The following is an 8,407-nucleotide window of genomic DNA, read 5'->3' as shown; positions in this document are numbered from 1 at the left end:
CACGGAGCAGGGAGCCCGATGCGGGACTTGATCCCAGGAACCTGGGATCATGACCCAAGCCAAAGGCAGACGCTTAACTGACTGAGCCACCCAGGCGTCCCTGGTTTTCTTTTTCAAAATTGTTTCAGCTATTCTAGGTCCTTTATATAGCCATATAAATTTTATCTTTTTTTAAGTTTTTATTTAAATTCCAGTTAGTTAACATACAGAATTATATTAGTTTCTGGTGTACAATAGAGTGATTCAATACTTTCATACATCACCCAGTGCTCATCACGACAAGTGCCCTCCTTAATCCCCATCCCCTATTTCACCCATCCCCCCACCCACCTCCCCTCTGGTAAACATCAGTTTTGTTCTCTATAGTTAAGAGTGTTTCTTGGTTTGCCTCTCTCTTTTTTTTTTTTTTTTCCATTTGCTCATTTGTTTCATTTCTTAAATTCCACATATGAGTGAAAGCATGTGGTATATGTCTTTCTCTGACTGACTTATTTCACTTAGTATAGTATTCTCTAGTTTCATCTATGATGTTGCAAATGACAAGATGTCATTCTCTTTTATGGCTGAATGATATTCCATTGTGTATATACATATACCACTCTTCTTTACCCATTCATGGATACTTGGGCTGTTTCCATAATTTGGCTATTGTAGATAATGCTGCTATAAACATTGGGGTGCATGTATACCTTCAAATCAGTATTTTTGTATCCTTTGGGTAAATACCTAGTAGTGCAATTGCTGGATCATAGGGGTAATTCTATATCTAACTTTCTGAGGAACATCCAGACTGTTTTTCAGAGTGGATGCCCCAGTTTGCATTCCCACCAACAGTGCAAGAGGATTCCCCTTTCTCCGCATCCTTACCAACATCTGTTTTTTCTTGTGTTGTTGATTTTACCCATTCTGACAGGTGTAAGGTGATATCTCATTGTAGTTTTGATTTCTATTTCCCTGATGATCAGTGGTCTTTTTATGTGTCTGTTGGGCATCTGGATGTCTTCTTTGGAAAAATGTCTATTCCTGGGGCACCTGGGTGGCTCAGTCATTAAGCGTCTGCCTTTGGCTCAGGTCATGATCCCAGTGTCCTGGGATCGAGCCCCGCATCGGGCTCCCTCCTCAGCGGGAAGCCTGCTTCTCCCTCTCCCACTCCCCCTGCTTATGTTCCTGCTCTCGCTATCTCTCCGTCAAATAAATAAATAAAATCTTTAAAAAAAAATGTCTATTCCTGTCTTCTGCCCATTTTTTAATTGGGTTATTCATTTTTGGACTGTCGAGTTTTATAAGCCCTTTATATATTTTGGATACTAACCCTTTATAAGCTATGCCATTTGCAAATATCTTCTCCCATTCTGTAGGTTGCCTTTTAGTTTTGCTGATTGCTTCCTTTGCTGTGCAGAAGTTTTTATTTTGATGAAGTTCCAATAGTTTACTTTTGCTTTTGTTTCCCTTGCCTCAGGAGACATATCTAGAAAGAAGTTGCTATGGCCAATGTCAAAGAATCCTGTGTTTTCCTCCAGGATTTTTATGGTTTCAGGTTTCACATGTAGGTCTTTCATCTATTTTGAATTTGTTTTTGTGTATGGTGTAAGAAAGTGGTCCAACTTCATTCTTTTGCATTTTGCTGTCCAGTTTTCCCAACACCATTTGTTGAAAAGACTGTCTTATTCCCATTGGATATTCTTTCCTGCTTTCTTGAAGATTAATTGACCATATAGTTGTGGGTTCATTTCTGGGCTTTCTATTCTGTTCTATTGATCTATGTGTCTATTTTTGTGCCAGTACCATAATGTTTTGATTACCTACAGTTTTGTAATATAATCTGAAGTCTGGAATTGTCATGCCTCCAGCTTTGTTTTTCTTTTTCAAGGTTGTTTTGTTTATTCAGGGTCTTTTGTGATTCCATAGAAATTTTAGGATTGTTTGTTCTAGCTCTGTGAAAAATGCTGTTGGTAGTTTGATAGGGATCACATTCAATGTGTAGATTCTTTGGTTAGTATAGACATTCTAACAATATTTGTTCTTCTAATCCATGAGCATGGAACGTCTTTCCATTTCTTTGTGTCATCTTCAATTTTTCATCAGTGTGTTAATATTTTCAGAGTATAGGTCTTTCACCTCTCTGTTTAGATTTATTCCTAGGTATCTTATTATTTTTGGTGTTATTATAAATGGGATTGATTCCTTCATTTCTCTTTCTGCTGCTTCATTATTGGTGTATACAAATAAAATGGATTTCTGTATGTTGATTTTGTATCCTGCAACTTTACTGAATTCATGTATCAGTTCTTACATGTTTTCTTTTTTTTAATTAACATATAATGTATTATTTGTTTCAGGGGTACAGGTCTGTGATTCATTAGTCTTACACAATTCACAGCGCTCACCATAGCACATACCCTCCCCAATGTCCATCAACCAGCCACCCCATCCCTCCCACCCCCCTCCACTTCAGCAATCCTCAGTTTGTTTTCTATATATAGTATCATGTCATCTGCAAATCATGAAAGTTTTACTTCTTCCTTGTTAATTTGGAAGCCTTTTATTTCTTCTTGTTGTCTGATTGCTGTGGCTAGGACTTACAATACTATGATAAATAACAGTGGTGTGGTAAAAGTGGACATCCCTGTCTTGTTCTTGACCATAGAGGAAAAGCTCTTGGTTTCACCACTGAGTATGATGCTAGCTGTGAGTTTTACATGACCTTTATTATGTTTAAGTATGTTCCCTCTAAACCTACTTTGTTGAAGGTTTTTGTTTTTTGTTTTTTGTTTTATCATGAATGATGTCTTTTGTCAAATGCTTTTTCGGCATCTACTGAAATGATGATATGGTTCTTACCCTTTCTTTTGTTAATGTGGTGTATCACATGGATTGATTTGCTAATATCGAACCACACTCGCAACCCAGGAATACATCTCTGATCATGGTTTATGATTTTTTAAATGCATTGTTGGATTTGGGTTTATGGTATTTTATTGAGATTTTTTGCATCCATGTTCATCAGGGATATTGGCCTGTAGTTCTCCTGTTTATCTGGTTTTGGTATCAGGGTAATGCTGGCCTCATAGAATGAATTTGGAATTTTCCTTCCTCTTATTTTTTTAGAATAATTTGAGAAGTATAGGTATTAACTCTTCTTTAAATATTTGGTAGAATTTGCCTAGGAAAGCACTGGGTCCTGGACTTTTGTTTGTTGGAGTTTTTTTTATTACTATTTCATTTTTTTTTGCTAGTCATCAGTCTGTTAAAGTTTTCTATTTCTTCCTGTTTCAGTTTTGGTATTTTATATATTTCTAGGAATTTATCCATTTTTTTCTAGGTTGTCTAATTTGTTGGTATATGGTTTTTCATAAATTTTTTTAAAGATTTTATTTCTTTGAGAGAGAGCATGAGTCGGGGGTGTAGGTGGGGCAGAGGGAGAGGGAGAAGCAGACTTCCTGCTGAGTAGGGAGCCTGACTCGGAGCTCCAACCCAGGTCCCTGGGTTCATGACCTTAGCTGAAGGCAGTCACTTAATAGACTGAGCTACCCATGTACCCCTATAATATTCTCTTATACTTGTTTGTATTTCTGTGGTGTTGGTTGTGATTTTTCCTTTCCTCTCTCATTTGTAATTTTATTTATCTGGGTAATTTCTCTTTTCTTTTTGATAAATCTAGCTAGAGGTTTGTCAATTTTATTAAGTTTTTCAAAGAACCAGCTCCTGGTTTCAATGATCTGTTCTATTTTTATTTTTATTTTTTTTAGTTTCTATATCTTTGATTTCTGCTCTAATCTTTATTATTTCCTTCCTTCAGCTGGCTTTAAGCTTCGTTTATTGTTCTTTTTCTGGCTCCCTTAGGTGTAAGGTTAGGTTGTTTATTTGAGATTTTTCTTGCTTCTTGAGGCAGGTCTGTATTACTATACACATCCATCTTAGGACCACTTTTGCTGCATTCCAAAGGTTTTGGACCATTATATTTTCATTTTCATTTGTTTCCATGTATTTTTTTTAAAATTTCTTCTTTGATTTCTGGTTGACCCATTCACTGTTTAGTAGCATGTTGTTTAACCTCCATGTGTTTGTGGCCTTGCCAGATTTTTTCTTGTGGTTGATTTCTAAAGTTTTGTGGTCAGAAAAGGTGTATGGTATGACTTTAATCTTTTTGTATTTGTTGAGGCCTGTTTTATGACCTAATATGTGATCTATTGTGGAGAATGTCCATGTGCACTTGAGAAAAATGTGTATTCTGCTATTTTCAGATGGAATGTTCTGAATATATCTGTTAAGTCCATTCAAAGCCATCGTTTCCTTGTTGATTTTCTGTTTAGATGATCTGTCCATTGCTGTAAGTGGGGTGTTAAAGTTCCCTACTATTATTTTATTATTAACAATTAGTTCCTTTATGTTTGTTATTAGTTTTATATATTAGAGTGCTCCCATGTTGGGTGCATAAATATTTACAATTGCTAGATATTGTTGGATTGTCCCCTTTATGATGATATAGTACCCTTTTTTGTCTCTTGTTGCAGTTTTAGTTTTTTGTTTGTTTGTTTTTCTCTTTTTTTAGTTTTATTTATTTTTTTATTATGTTATGTTAATCACCATACATTACATCATTAGTTTTTGATGTAGTGTTCCATGATTCATTGTTTGCGTAAAACACCCAGTGCTCCAGTCAGTACGTGCCCTCCTTAATACCCACCACCAGGCTAACCCATTCCCCTAACCCCCTCCCCTCTAGAACCCTCAGTTTGTTTCTCAGAGTCCATCGTCTCTCATGGTTCATCTCCCCCTCCGATTCCCCCCCCCCTTCATTTTTCCCTTCCTGCTATCTTCTTCTTCTTTTTTAAAAAACATATGATGTATTATTTGTTTCAGAGGTACAGGTCTGTGATTCAACAGTCTTATACAATTCACAGCACTCACCATAACGCATACCCTCCCCAATGTCTGTCACCCAGCCACCCCATCCCTCCCACCCCCCACCACTCCAGGAACCCTCAGTTTGTTTCCTGAGATTAAGAATTCCTCATATCAGTGAGGTCATATGATACTTGTCTTTCTCTGATTGACTTATTTCGCTCAGCATAATACCCTCCAGTTCCATCCATGTCTTTGCAAATGGCAAGATTTCATTCCTTTTGATGTCCACAATAGCCAAACTATGGAAAGAGCCAAGATGTTTGTTTGTTTTTAAAAGATTTTATTTTTTAAGTAATCTCTGCACCCACTGTGGGGCTCAAACTCACAACTCCGAGGTCAAGAGTCACATGCTCCACTGACTGAGCCAGCCAGCTGCTCCCAGTTTTAGTTTTAATGTCTAGTTTGTTCAATACAAGTATTGCTACTCTGGCTTTCTTTTGACATCCATTTGCATGATAAATGTTTCTCCATCCCCTCACTTTCAATCTGCAGGTGTCTTTAGGTCTAAAATGAATCTTTTGTAGGCAACATAAGGGTTTGTCTTATGTTTTGTCCATTCTGACATCCTATATCTTTTGATTGGAGTATTTATTCCATTTACATTCAAAGTAATTATTGCTAGATACATATTTATTGCCACTTTATTACTTGTTTTGTTGTTGCTTCTGGAGATTTTCTCTGATTCTTTCTTGTCTTTGTGACTTTTGGTTTCTCCTTTGCACTCAAGAGTCCCTTTTAATATTTCTTGCAGGGCTGGTTTAATGATCACAAACTCCTTAGATTTTGTTTGTCTGGGAAACTCTTTATCTTTACTTCTATTCTGAATGATAGCCTTGCTGTATAGAGTATTCTTGGCTGCAGATTTTTCCCATTCAGCACTTTGAATATATCATGCTACTCCCTTCTGGCTTGCCAAGTTTCTGTTGAGAAATCTCCAGCTAGCCTTATGGGTCTTCCCTTGTAAGTTAAGAACTTCTTTTGTCTTGCTGCTTTTAAGATTTTTTTCTTTATCACCATATATTGCAACTTTAATTACAATATGTCTTGGTGTTGGCCTGCTTTTGTTGACTTTAATGGGATTTCTCTATGTCTCCTGGATCTGGGTGTCTGTTTTCTTTCCCAGATTAGGAAAGTTTTTGGCTATTATTTCTTCAAATAAATCTTCTGCCCCCTTTTCTCTCTCTTCCTCTTCTGGGATTCCTATAATATGAATGTTATTACATTTGATGGAGTCACTGAGTTCCTTGTCTATTCTTGTGTTGCATAATTCTTGTTTCTATCTTTTTTTTCAGCTTCACTATTTTCCATTACTTTGTCTTCTAGATCACTAATTCATTCCTCTGCTTCTTCCAGCCCGCTGTTCATTGCATCAAGCCTATTTCCAATCTCGTTTATTGCATCCTTCATCTCTGATTGATTCATTTTTAACTCTCTTATCTCTGTGGTAAGGGTCTCACTGATGTCTTCTGTTTTTTTCTCAAGCCCAGTGTGTATCCTTATGATTGTTGCTTTCAATTCTCCATCAGGCATGTTACTTATATCTGTTTTGCTTAAATCTCTGGCTGTGGCCTTATCTTGTTCTTTCATTTGTAATAAATCCTCTGTCTTCACGTTTTGTATAAGTCTCTGCCTTCTCTGTGTTAGAAAAGTCAGTTATGTCTCCTGCTCTTGAAAGTAATGTCCTTATGAAGAAGTCATGGAGTGCCCAGAGACTGGTGCTTCAGGGAGTGTCCCTGGTGTGTGCTGTATGTGCTCTGCTGTTGTATTTTGGCTGCTCTATCCTTCAGGCCAGTTGTCTGCAGAGGCTCTCCTTGCCTGCAGTGAGCAGTGTTTGGTCCCTGGCCTGAATGTGGTGAGTTCTAACTAGATGTGCTCTGGTCTGCTTATGAATGGAGACCTGATACCACCTCCACCAGAAGTAAGGCTGTGCAGAACTCTCTGGTCGGATGACATGGTATGGGCATTTGTGCTGGTCTTCTGGGGGAGGGGCCTACAGCACTAGGACTAAGGCAAGCATTACTAAAGGCAGTCCCACCAGAGCACAGGGGTTGAGGCTCAGTGTAAGCAAATTAGGCAGCCAGTGCTGGCACTGTGCTACTTCCCATAGGTGGCTCTGTGTTTATGTTGAAGAGCTGGGGAGGGAAATGGCAACAGTGAGCTCCTTTGTTCTGGGAGAGGGGTCTTCATGAACACTGTCTCCCAGGGATGCGCTGGAAGATCAAATAATCTCCCCCTGTGTGCCACAGGTGCTCTTCAGTCAGTCTCCATGCTGTCTGGCCCTGGGTTGTTTGCCTGCCTTTTCTCCAGGAGAAGTAACAGTGCCCTCTGGCATAGCCATGCCCACTGACCTTTAAAACTCCAGGCTTTAAGTCCAAGTGGTTGCAAGAACTCAAGAAATTCAGCCCCTCTTGTTTTCCAAATGAATGCCTTTGGGGAAACATTCTCCTTGTGCATTCCCTTGTGTGCTCCTTTCTCTCTTATCCTTTTCTGGGACCACAGCTCCTTCCCCTCCACAGCACCTATGATCCATTACTCCCCTAAGCCCCATCTCCACACTTCCTACCTTCTTTGATGTGGCTTCTTCTCTACCTTTAATTGTGCAGTTTGTTCTGTCCATCTTTACTTCTATTTCTGGGGTACTTAGGATGATTTGATAGTTATCTAGTTGTGTTCATGGGATGAGGTGAGCCTAGGATCCTCCTACTCTGCTGTCATCTTCTTAATCCCACATGAATTTTAGAACCAGCTTGGCAATTTCTACAAAAATGCCTCCTGAGATTTTGAATGTGATTGCACTGAATCTATACATAAATTAGAGGTCATTCTAATAACATTGAGTCTTCTGATCCATGAATACATTATATCTTTTGATTTATTAAGCCTTCTCTAATTTCTCTTAGTAAAGCTTTATACATTTCAGTGTATAAGTCTTGCATCTATTTTGTCAGTTTTATTTTTAGAGATTTTAGTTGTTTATTTGGCAGAGAGAGAGAGTGCACAAGCAAGCAGGGGGCGTGGCAGGCAGAGGGAGAAGCAGGCTCCCTACTGAGCAGAGAGCCCAATGTGGGACTCAATCCCAGGACCCTGGGATCATGACCTGAGTTGAAGGCAGATGCTTAACTGATTGAGCTACCCAGGCGTCCCTATTTTGTCACTTTTATCCCTAAGCATTTTCTATATCCTATTGTGAATGGTATTGTTTTTAAGTTTCAATTTCTTAAAGATTTTATTTATTTATTTACTTATTTATTTGAGAGAGAGATAGAGAGAGTGTACAAGTGGGGGGGAGGGGCAGAGGGAGAGGGAGAGAGAGAGAGAGAGAGAGACCTCAAGCAGATTCTGTGTTGAGAGCCTGACATGGGACCCGATCCCACAACCCTGAGATAACAACCTGAGCTGAAATCAAGATCAGATGCTTAACCAACTGAGCTACCCAGGTGCCCCTTAAGTTTCAATTTCTGATTTTTGTTGCTAGTGTATGGAAATGCAATTGATTTTT

Source organism: Mirounga angustirostris, unplaced genomic scaffold (assembly GCF_029215605.1).
Source record: "Mirounga angustirostris isolate CCGP_5_RB_7025 unplaced genomic scaffold, mMirAng1.0.hap1 SCAF_11, whole genome shotgun sequence".
NCBI lineage: Eukaryota > Metazoa > Chordata > Mammalia > Carnivora > Phocidae > Mirounga > Mirounga angustirostris.
The sequence above is the reverse complement of the archived record's forward strand: the minus strand, read 5'-3'. Positions refer to the sequence as shown.